A 12343-nucleotide genomic window follows, 5' to 3' on the forward strand; every position below is an offset into this window, starting at 1 on the left:
GACCCGCACAGCTGGACTGACCCGCACAGCTGGACTGTTTGGCACAGTCAGACTCAGCTTGGCACAGGCGGATGCTCGGCCCATCAGCCACGAGAGGGCTCTCCCAGTCCAGCCCTTGCACGCCTGGACTGGACGATGCAGGAGATGCTGCTCAGGGCCACGAGGACCTCACAGCCGGACAAAGGCGCAGGCTGGGCAGCGGGATGCAGCACAGCCCCCGCTGGGGTCTTTTGGTGGTAGGGACACCCCACGAGTGCTGTCGCTGGCTCCCTTGGCCCTGGTGGCAGCGGGAGAGACCCAGCATCCTCCCACCCGCGCAGGATCATTTCCCTGGAGTACCCCCCGCTCTTGCACCCAGGGATTGTGGGTGGGATGCAGGACAGTGTGGGGTGCTGGGTGGGATGCAGGACAACGTGGGATTCAGGACAATGTGGGGTGCTGGGTGGGATGCACAACAATGGGGGGTGCCGGGTGGGATGCAGGACAACGTGGGATGCAGGACAACGTGGGGTGCTGGGTGGGATGCAGGACAATGTGGGGTGCAGGACAATGTGGGATTCAGGACAACGTAGGGTGCTGGATGGGATGCAGAACAATGTGGGATGCAGGACAATGTGGGGTGCCAGCTGGGATGCAGGACAACATGGGATGCAGGACAATGTGGGGGGCTGGGTGGGATGCAGGACAACGTGAGGTGCAGGACAATGTGGGATTCAGGACAATGTAGGGTGCTGGGTGGGATGCAGGACACTGCAGGTTGCCACAAACCACCCAGAGGGGCTGAGCCCCCAACCCGTGGGGCTGGAAGTGCCCCTCACCTGCAGCACTCTAGAAGGACCCACCTGGGTGTCCCCCTACACTCCATGGGATGGAACCCCCCCCTGGTTTTTGCACCCTGCGGCAAGCACTGCAGCCCACAGACACAACCCAGGGTGGGTGAGGAGTGCTGGAGCTCCCGGGAGCACCGCGGGGTGCTGAGAGCATTGTGCCTCCCTGGAGGGAGATCCAGCCCCAGGTGGGGGCCTCTCTCCTGCTTTCAGAAGGGCCGAGTTCATCTTATTAAAGCAATCACCGTCACCCACTCGCCCTGTCCCCCACAGCTACAGCCTTGCAAGAGGTGGGGAAGATGCTGGAGGAGCCTCCAGCCATGGCAGGGAGCTGAAACCTCACCCTCGCTGCCTCCTCAGCTGCAATGTCCTCCCTGCCAGGGCACAGCTCAGAGCAAGCAGCTCGTCATCCCCTTACCACAACGAGCCCACCACGATGGACACATCTTTATACCCCTTAAGGAGCTTTGCCACCAGCCGCGACCGCGCTGCATCTTGGCAAGGAGCTATTTTGGGCTGGTGTCTGGATACCAGTGCGATGAGTGAGCCAGAAATATTCCAGATGCACAGACTGTTTCTGAATCTTGAGTTATTCAGAGCCTTCAGGGTCGGGAGGGCAAAAAAATTTACAACTTTAGTCAGCCCAGCTGGGGGTTGAAGCCTCGCAGGGGTCTCACTGCCCCCACGCCGCTCACTTCAGACAGGGGCGTGTGGGGAGACTGGAGCTCACGAGGATGTGGCAGTGGGGCAGGATGTGCCCAGCACAAGGGAAACCGCCTTAGGCAGCTCCCCAGACCACAAAAATGATGGGAGACAGCAGGATCCATCACCCAGAGGTGCTCAGCACCCCAGGCTGCCACCTCTTAGTGTTCAGTTTTGGGCCTCTCACTCCAAGAAGGACATTGAGGGGCTGGAGCGCCTCTGGAGAAAGGAACGGAGCTGGGGAAGGGGCTGGAGAACAGGGGCTCTGGGAGCAGCTGAGGGACCTGGGGGTGTTTAGCCTGGAGAAGAGGAGGCTGAGGGGAGACCTCATCACTGTCTACAACTCCCTGAAAGGAGGTTGTAGAGAGGTGGGTGCTGGGCTCTTCTCCCAAGGGACAGGTGATAGGACGAGAGGAAACAGCCTCAAGTTGCCCCAGGGCACGTTCAGATTGGACATTAGGAAAAAATTCAGGCACTGGCAGAGGCTGCCCAGGGAGGTGGTGGAGTGTCCATCACTGGAGGGGTTTAAAAGATGGGCAGATGAAGTGCTTAGGGATATGATTTAATATTGGACAGGTATAGTTGGACTTGATGATCTCAAAGGTCTTTTCTAACCTAGGGATTCCATCCACAAAATTTGTCAGCTCCTTTTCAGCCTCCTCAATCGCATCACCTGGCTCCTCTGCCTCAAAGAGCAGCCTAAAAGCGTGGAGTACAGGCTGGCCAAATGCTGCAGCATTCCTCCCTGATCTTAATCTCCTTCTCCTGCTTCTAACCTACCAGTTACACATTGGAGACTGTCCTCACACTCAGCTTTGACCAACACTGCTCATCTTGCACTGTCAGATCTTAATGGTGCTTGCAAATGTTGACCACACCACCCAAGGGGGAAGTCAGTCTCCTGTTTCCACAGTGCTGAGATCATAGAATCATGGAATGGTTTGGGTTGGAAGGATCTCAAAGCCCATCCAGCTCCAACCCCCCCGCCATGGGCAGGGACACCTCCCACTGCATCCGGTTGCTCCAAGCCCCATCCGAGCTGGCCTTGAACACCTCCAGGGATGGGGCAGCCACCACTTCTCCCAAGTAACATGGACAGGATGAGAGGAAATGGCCTCAAGTTGCACCAGAGGAGGTTTAGATTGGATATCAGGAAAAAAAAATCTCTTCACTGACAGAGCGGTGAAGCCCTGGCAGAGGCTGCCCAGGGCAGGGGTGGAATCTCCATTCCTGGAGGGGCTCAAAAACCATGCCGACATGACATGTGGGGCCATGGTTTAGTAGGCACGGTGGGGTTGGGCTGACGGTTGGGCTGGATGAGCTGAGAGGGCTTTTCCAACCTTAGTAATTCCATGATTCTGCAAAAATAAAATTGCCTTTATTATTACTAAAACCAAAGAAAGAAGAAACCAACTCTTGCACGGCCGCCTCTGTGTCTGTGCCATTGCATAAAGCGAAACCCTTGAACCTAAAATTCCTCTGCTCCCTCACTGCCGGAGCTGCCGACCGACCATCTGGCTGCAGGTTTTCAGCTATAATCGAAGGAGGCAGATTCTGCTCTTAGGGTGCACAGGGAAGGAAATCCTCTAGGATCCCTCCAGAACGCGGGCTGGCAGCGCCAGGGCTGCCACGTGAGCGGCATCTTGAGCAGCAGAGAGAGGCGATGGGTCTTCAGTTCTGGTGCTCTTGAGGATGGTGAGGTTTGGTCGGGGTTTGGGAGAAGAGGGAGACGTCAGATGGGCAGGAGGCACCACGCGAGGTGAGATGGGGAAATGTCATCACGAGGGGGGATAAATGACAGAGAAGAGAGAGGAACCCCCCAAATACCAGTTTTGCAATGTAGCTGAAAACAACACATCCCCATTGCCATGTGAAGAACCCAAAGTGATCTCCAACCACAAAGCAGGACACGCGTTTTCCAGCTGGGGAACACGCTGAAGGTCGCGCACCCGGTGATGATGGTGGAAGACAGAGAGGAGGAGAGGAGAGGAGAGGAGAGGAGAGGAGAGGAGAGGAGAGGAGAGGAGAGGAGAGGAGAGGAGAGGAGAGGAGAGGAGAGGAGAGGAGAGGAGAGGAGAGGAGAGGAGAGGAGAGGAGAGGAGAGGAGAGGAGAGGAGAGGAGAGGAGAGGAGAGGAGAGGAGAGGAGAGGAGAGGAGAGGAGACTTGCCAAACCTGCGCACATACCAGGCACACGGCACATCCAAAACCAGAGAATCACAGAATGGTTTGGATTTGAAGGGACCTCAAAGCCCATCCAGTCCCACCCCTGCCATGGACAGGGACACCTCCCACTGGATCCGGTTGCTCCAAGCCCCATCCAACCTGGCCTGGAACCGCTCCAGGGATGGGGCAGCCACCACTGCTCTGGGAAACCTGGGCCAGGGTTTCACTGCCAACACAAGGAAATATTTCTCCCTAAGATGTCATCTCAATCTCCTCTCTTTCATGAGAAAACTGTTCCCCCTCATCCTCTCCCTGCAATCCCTGATCAAGAGCCCCTCCGCAGCTTTCCTGGAGCCCCTTTCCCTACTGGAAGCTGCTCTAAGGTCTCCCCAGAGCCTTCTCTTCTCCAGGATGAACATCTCCAACTCTCTCAGCCTGGCCCTATACTGGAGGTGCTCCAGCCCTCAGATCATCTTCATAGCCTCCTCTGGACTCACTCCAACAGTTCCATGTCCTTCCTGTGCTGAGGACTCCAGAACTGGACACAGAACTCCAAGTGGAGTCTCACCAGAGCGGAGCAGAGCGGGAGAACCCCCTCCCTCCGTGCTGGTCTCACCGCTGTGGATGCAGCCCAGGGCACGGGTGGTTTCTGGGCTGTGAGCGCACATCCCTTTTATAAATTCGGTGAGGGTGGAGGGAGCTCAGCCCTGGCCCCAACGTGGCGCACATCCTGCAGCATCTCCTGCCGGCACACAGGGCCTCCGAACCCTCACAGTCACGCAGAAAGGAAAAAGGAAAGAGGAGTTGAAGCCCAGGACGCTCAGCAGTGGCAGCAAGAGGTGAGAGCAGCCCCAGAGCACCCCAGCAGCAGCCAAAAGCCCAAGTGGGAATAAGACTGAGCCACCCAGAGCCGGGGCTGAGGCCGATGGCGCAGCTTTGTGTGCGAGCGTGGCCACAGCAGGGATTGCTCCCTCGTGTGCGTGTGGCAGCCCCAGCCGACAGCGGGAGGGAAAGGTTTTGCTAGCCCAGAAGACAGCCAGTGGCCCGAAAACGTGACTGAAGGCTTTGGTGCGCTTGCACTCCGGCTGTGCTGCCGTCAGCTCCGGGAGGAGGGTGCGAATGTCCTAAGGGAAATAAGGGAAATCCAATTCTTTGAGTCTGTGATGACTAGAGTGTGCAAAAACATTTCCCATCGCCCTTTAAGGAGCCGACGCTGCCTGCTCTGCCTTGTAGGGCTTTTCCAGCCCCGAGCCTGTGCGGTGCCAGGCGTGGGCCAGCCGTGCCGCTGTGTTTTATGAGCACGAGCGAACGCTCCAGTTCCCATTTCTGCCCGGTGAGCTTTAACCCGCGAGCAGCCGAGGCGGAGCCCGATGTGAAACCCACGGCCGATTGCTTCTGGGGTCACGCGTGCAAGATGGGTGCAGGCGGTCGTACGGCTCAGCAGTTCAAACCCCGGTCAGCGGGACTTAATGTAGAATCCCCAGTGGGGCCGTTTCACCTTGGCAGCGCAGCCGGAGCGCAGAGCGACGGCAGCCGCTGAGCTCGCGCCTCTGCCAGCGCCGGCTGCTCCTGGCCCTGCTCAGGGCACAGCTCACCAGCACCCGCGGCTCCTCGCCCTGCCAGCGATGCCAACACGCTGGAAAGCCTTCAAGCTTACAGCAAACGGCTGCACCGAGGGATGCGAGATCACAGAATCAAAGAATAGTTGGAGGGGACCTTAAAGTTCCCCCAGTTCCAACCCCCCTGCAATGGGCAGGGACATCTCCTGCTGGATCCAGTTGCTCCAATCCCAAACCAACTTTCAAGTTGGCCAACTTTCAATCCAACCTGGCCTTGAACTGGGGCAACCACCACCTCCCCGGGCAACCTGAGCCAGGGCCTCACCACCCTCACTGTAAAGAAATTCCTCCTTGTGTCTAGTCTAAATCTGCTCCTCTCCAGTTTGTACCCATTGCCCCTCATCCTATCACTCCATACCTTTCTCAAACATCCCTCCCCAGCTTTCTTGTAGCCCCTTCAGGTACTGGAAGGTCTTCACGGAGCCTTCTCTTCTCTAGGAGATCATTGATATAAATCATAGAATCGTTTAGGTTGGAAGGGACCTTAAAGACCATCCAGTTCCAACCCCTCTGCCATGGGCAGGGACATCCCACTGGATCAGGCTGCCCAAGGCCCATCCAACCTGGCCCTGAACACCTCCAGGGAGAGGGTATCCACAACTTCCCTGGACAGCCTGTGCCAGTGCCTCACCACTCTCATCGTAAAGAAGCTTGGTCCTACTCCAAGACCAGCAGTCGAAAGCCTCACACCTGCAGGCAAGCGCGCTACCAGGGACCAAGAGGAGGTGTGAGACAGGTGTCAAAATTCAGAATGCCAGTGCTTATCAAATCCAGTATCAACTTCTATCAAGTGTACTTGTTCTTTGTTAATACTAAAGAAATCAGCTGTAGCCACCCTAAACTTCCGCCCAAGACAGCAGCGGTCAGGCTGACAAGGCCAACAGTTGTTCTGGTCCTCACATTTATCCTTCAAGCATTAACATATTCACTCTTCCACCTTTACAGCAACAAAGAAGTTCCAGAATTAAGACCACCAAGAACTCTGGATCACTTAAATACGGAAACAGGCTCTTCTAGACGTGGCATCACATCTCTACGAAACCTTTAACCGCTGTGAAAACATTACCCAAAATGTCACATGCTTTTCCCTTAATCCGAACTTCATAAAGGTATAAGGGGAAAAAAAAGAAGGAAAAGGGAGAGAACAAGGAAGAACTTGATGTGCCACATATTGCTCTGACAGCACCTCACATGCATGCTTTGAAGAAGGACCTGGTTTAAGATGAAACTGTGGTTTTGCTTAAATCTAGACGTGGTTTTGTTCATTACATAAATAATTCCTTGTGCTGTACAAAGAGTGGGCAAAAGCCGTGCATCCACATACAGGATAACCTCAAGCTTCATCTGACAAGGAAAGGACTCTGTTTTGTATTTTCCTGAGCTCTCCTTCCTTCTTAAGAATTTAGATCCCTAACAACAAACAAGACATTGGTGAATGGCTTTAAATGGGAAGGGGGAAGATTCAGATTAGATGCTAGGAAGAAATTCTTCACAATGAGGGTAGGAGGCCCTGGCCCAGGGTGCCCAGAGAAGTTGTGGCTGCTCCAAGAAAATCCAGGCTGTCCTGAAGTTCCCTTTGTCACCGTGTCTGGGAGATCATGCTGTCCCCGTGTGTCCCCCCCTGTGTTCTGCAGGAGGGAGGGGGCTCCTTACTGGATCCTTGTAGGTGGGGATGAGCTCAGAGCACGGCACGGGGCTTTGAAGCGAAATTCTGGTGTCACAGGTAGCCCCGAAATGGGGTTTCTTGTGATTTATTCCCTTTTGTGGCTCCGAAATATGGTTTCGCGTGATGTGTTGTGTTTTCCTGCTGGCTGGAGCAGCAGGGTTACATAAGGACTCAGCTGCGGTTTGAACAGAAACGTACACTATGATCCTCTGCGATGGTGGGATTTTTTCCATTTCTTATTTGTCCAGTAAGGAATGGGAAGATCTTTGGTAACAAAGGAGATCCCAGAAAAGTGACAGTAATGAGGGTAAGACCTGGTTACATAAAGGCCAGGATCCCGGAAGGACAGCCGGGATCCAGAAAGGCTCCAGAGCTGATACCATAGAATCACATAATGGTTTGGATTGGAAGAGACCTTGAAGATCATCCAGTTCCACCCCCTGCCATGGGCAGGGACACCTCCCACTGGATCCGGTTGCTCCAAGCCCCATCCAACCTGGCCTTGAACACCTCCAGGGATGGGGCAGCCACCACTGCTCTGGGCAACCTGGGCCAGGGCCTCCCCACCCTCACAGGAAAGCATTTCTCCCTAAGATCTCATCTCAGTCTCCCCTCTTTCATGAGAAAACCATTTCCCCTCATCCTATCCCTGCACTCGCTGATCCAGAGCCCCTCCCCAGCTTTCCTGGAGCCCCTTTCCCTACTGGAAGTCTCCCCAGAGCCTTTTCTTCTCCAGGATGAACAACCCCAACTCTCTCAGCCTGGTCCCACACAGGAGACATTCCAGCCCTCAGACCATCTCCATGGCCTCCTCTGGACTCCCTCCAACAGCCCCATGTCCTTCCTGTGCTGAGGACTCCAGAACTGGATGCAGGGCTCCAGGTGGGTCTCACCAGAGCAGAGGGGCAGAATCCCCTCCCTCTGTGCTGGTCCCACTGCTTTGGATGCAGCCCAGGACTCACTTGGCTTTCTGAACTCAGAGCACCCATTGCTGGATCATGTTGAGCTTCTCATCCACGAGCACACCAAGTCCTTCTCCTCAGGGCTGTTCCCAATCCATTCTCCACTCAGCCTGTAATTGTGCTTCCCGTTAACTTTACTTGAAGTCAGGGAACATTTGCAGGAAGGCTGAAGAGTTGTTCAGGAGGCTGCAAATCCCACACCAGGAAGAGGTTCTGCTTTAGGAGGGGAACCCTGTGGCCTCAGGTCACACCAGGTTGGTAGCAGCAGCTCCCGAATCCAAAGCTTCACCAGCTTTACAGAACACCCCTCAGTTTTACCTGCAAATTCCATCTGTATATTTGATATTTGTGGGTGAAAAATCAAAGAAAATAACAAAATATCAAAAATTTCCACCAAGATATGAAAACATCTGGGTCTGAAGACCAAGAACATAGTTCCTCCTGCCCTCCAGACTGGGGATTCCAGCTCTCCCTCCTCCGCTCCCATCCCTACGGCACAGCTCTCCTGCACTTCACCCAGCTGGTGAGAACAACCCAGCCAAAGAACGCCCTGCACAGACCCGTAACGAGGCAGGGATGGGTGCTCAGACCACTCACATCCAGCACTTTTCCTCTCCGGATCATATATCTCATGACAAAATTTACCAGACCAACTTAGCCCTGAGATTCTCGCTGCACATTTCCAGGTCTCACTTTCCACCCCATTTCACAAAGGTGCATGTTGGCATGAGGACAGATCTTGACTGGCCAGCAGGGCGAGGGAGGGGATTCTGCCCCTCTGTTCCTCTCTGGGGAGACCTCATCTGGAGGATTGTGTCCAGTTCTGGAATCCTCAACATAAGAAGGAGATGGAGCTGCTGGAACGGGTCCAGAGGAGGCTACAAGGATGATCCAAGGGCTGGAGCACCTCCTGTACGACGACAGGCTGAGAGAGTTGGGGTTGTTCAGCCTGGAGAAGAGAAGGCTCTGAGGAGACCTTAGGCCAGTACTAGGTCTACAAGGGCCTACAAGAAAGCTGGAGAGGGACTGTTTACAAAGGCTTGTGGTGATAGGACAAGAGGGAATGGGTATAAACTGGAGAGGGGCAGATTTAAACCGGACATAAGGTGGAATTTCTTCACAATGAGAGTGGTGAGGCCCTGGCCCAGGTTGCCCAGGGAAGTTGTGGCTGCCCCATCCCTGGAGGGGTTCAAGGCCAGGTTGGATGTGGTTTGGAGCAACCGGATCCAGTGGGATGTCCCTGCCCATGGCAGGGAGTGGAACTGGATGATCTTTAAGGTCTCTTCCAGCCCAAACTATTTTATAATTCTATGATTCTCTGATTTCTTATGAAAAGGATGGAAAAGAGCCTCCCAGAGAACCTCGGCACTGATCTCGCACGCTGACCGTGTTCCAGCTACAAGCTTGCAGGAATTCAGCACACAGCAGATGGAATCGGAGTTTTCTACAGCTCCCTCAGAGACCTTTTGAAACGTTAATGAGTTTATTACTGAATCCGGACGACTGATCAGCCACTTTTTCTGAATTGCTTCCAATGGCTGAGAAAGGCTCTGCCGGGGCTGCAGAGGAATTCCCACCTCAGCAGAAACCAGCTCCTTCCGAAGGGCTGGACACCCATGGAGCCTCTGGAGTTCATAAAGCATCAGACATACCCATCAACACACCACCAGCCTTCAATTAGCACTGGACCAGGTTAATGAAAAGCAGGGCATTGCTGCGCGAGCTACAGGAACATTGACTGCTGACCTGGAGCTCCTTGTTGTCCTCTGGGCAGACTCTGGATGAAGCCGAGCAGCCAGCACAGTGCTTAGGGGGCTGAAATCCACCGACAACCTCCAAACTTCTCTTTCTGACATCCTACTTGCAGGATGTTTTTCCTCAGTGCAACTGCTGGGATGTACACTGGTCTCCAGTGAAATTCCGATTAATCATAGAATCATGGGATGGTTTGGGTTGGAAGGGACCTCAAAGCCCTGTGCCATGGGCAGGGACACCTCCCACTGGATCCGGTTGCTCCAAGCCCCATCCAACCTGGCCTGGAACCCCTCCAGGGATGGGGCAGCCACCACTGCTCTGGGCACCCTGGGCCAGGGCCTCCCCACCCTCACAGGAAAATATTTCTCCCTAAGATCTCATCTCAGTCTCCCCTCTTTCAGCTCAAAACCTTTCCTCTTCATCCTGTCCCTGCCCTCCCTGATCCAGAGCCCCTCCCCAGCTTTCCTGGAGCTCCTTTCAGTGCTGGAAGCTGCTCTAAGATCTCCTCAGTGCCTTCTCTTCTCCAGGCTGAACAACCCCAACTCTCTCAGCCTGTCCTCCTACAGAAGGTGCTCCAGCTCTTGGATCATCTCCATAGCCTCCTCTGGACCCGTTCCAACAGCTCCATGTCCTTCTCATGTTGAGGACTCCAGAACTGGACACTGGACTCCAGGCAGGTCTCACCAGAGCGGAGCAGAGGGGCAGAATCCCCTCCCTTCTCTGCTCTCGTGCCACCGGGCTGAGGAGCTCTGTGATGCATGAAGTCTTATTTCTTTGTACATGGCCCAGGAACACACACAGACATCATAATTCCAGCTCCAGAAGAACAGATGAAATATTGCTACCAGCAATATAAAGCAAGAGGAAAATTTCATTTCGGAGCCTGGAGCCATCACATTTCAAGCCAGGTACCATGGGTGCAACCTCCTCCTCTTCCTCCCTGCAAAACGTCAAGGGGGACAACAGCCTAAGGCAAATCAGCGTCCCAACCCCTCTTCAACGTGGAAATGGCTTTAAAAATGTTTTCCAAAAGTGGTTTTTCAGGTGATTTCAAGTTTATGGAGAAAGCAAACATTCCCGAAGGGGAATATCCATCTGCTAGAGATAAGGGATACTCAGAGGGGAAAAAGTAGCTCGCTTACATCATAGAATGTCTTTAAACCAGGGCAGGATGAGAGCTGAGAAGCTTGCACGGTGAATTCCAATGTTTCCTCACACCAAAGCTAAAATCCGTCACCACTCATGCCTACTTGGGAAGATTTGTTCACTGCCAGAGCTTGAATCCCAGTGTCCACCTGAGCACGGAGACCAACCTGGCAAAGCCTCTTCCAGGTGTGACGCAGGGTGCAACTTCAGCCCCGCGGGATCAGCACTAGGCACACGCCAGGGCCATCTCTGGTGCACAGCTCCCGCTCCTGCTCAGCTGGATTTTGTTTCCACAATGAGGAAATGATAGAATCATAGATTAGTTTGGGTTGGAAGGGACCTCAAAGACCATCGAGTTCCACCCCCTGCCATGGGCAGGGACATCCCACTGGCTCAGGCTGCCCAAGGCCCATCCAACCTGGACTGGAACACCTCCAGGGATGGGGCAGCCACAGCTTCCCTGGGCAACATGGGCCAGGGCCTCACCACTCTCATAGTGAGAAAATTCTTCCTAATGTTCAGTCTATATCTGCCCCTCTCCAGTCTATCCACGTTCCCCCTCGTCCTGTCCCCACAAGCCTTTATGAACAGCTTTCCTGGAGCCCCTTCAGGTACTGGAAGGTCACTATAAGATCTCCTCGGAGCCTTCTCTTCTCCAGGTTGAAGAACCCCAACTGTCTCAGCCTGTCCTCATATGGAAGGTACTCCAGCCCTTGGATCATCTTTGTAGCCTCCTCTGGACCCGTTCCAACAGCTCCATCTCCTTCTTACATTGAGGATTCCAGAACTGGACACAATCCTCCAGATGAGGTCTCCCAAGAGAGGAACAGTGGGGCAGAATCCCCTCCCTCTCCCTGCTGGCCACGCTGCTTTGGATGCAGCCCAGGACACGGTTGGTTTCTGGGCTGTGAGCGCACGTTGCGGCTCATGTTGAGCTTCTCATTGACCAGCACCCCAAGTCCTTCTCTGCAGGGCTGCTCTCTGTCACATCATCCCCCACTGTGTACTGAAATCGGGGATTGCCCTGACCCAGGTGCAGGACTTTGGCCTTGTTGAACCTCATGAGGTTCTCCCAGTCCCACTTCTCCAGCCTGTCCAGGTCCCTCTGGATGACATCCCGTCCTTCTGGTGTGGCAGCTTAGGCACAGTGTCATCAATCCACACCACGAGGCAGTAGAAGCCCCAACTCAGTCCCAGAACTGAACAAGGTGTGAAAATCCTGGGGTACAACACCGCCGGGACGCAGCCGCAGGGACTGATCTGCTTGGGGCCACTCATGAGGACATGTCCTCTGCCAGAGGAACCAGAATGCTCAATCAAAAATACAAGGGAGGAAGACAGCAACATCTGCACTGTGCAGAACGCACCCCAGAGTATGGATCAGATGCCGCTAAATCCCCTTCCTAAGGCGTTTTTCCCCGGCTATCAACATGGAATTTACACAACAAGGATAATATCACGCTGCAGAAAACAAAATGTCATTTCCCAAGCGATGATGAACT

Source organism: Cuculus canorus, chromosome 25 (genome assembly GCF_017976375.1).
Source record: "Cuculus canorus isolate bCucCan1 chromosome 25, bCucCan1.pri, whole genome shotgun sequence".
NCBI classification, from domain to species: Eukaryota; Metazoa; Chordata; class Aves; order Cuculiformes; family Cuculidae; genus Cuculus; species Cuculus canorus.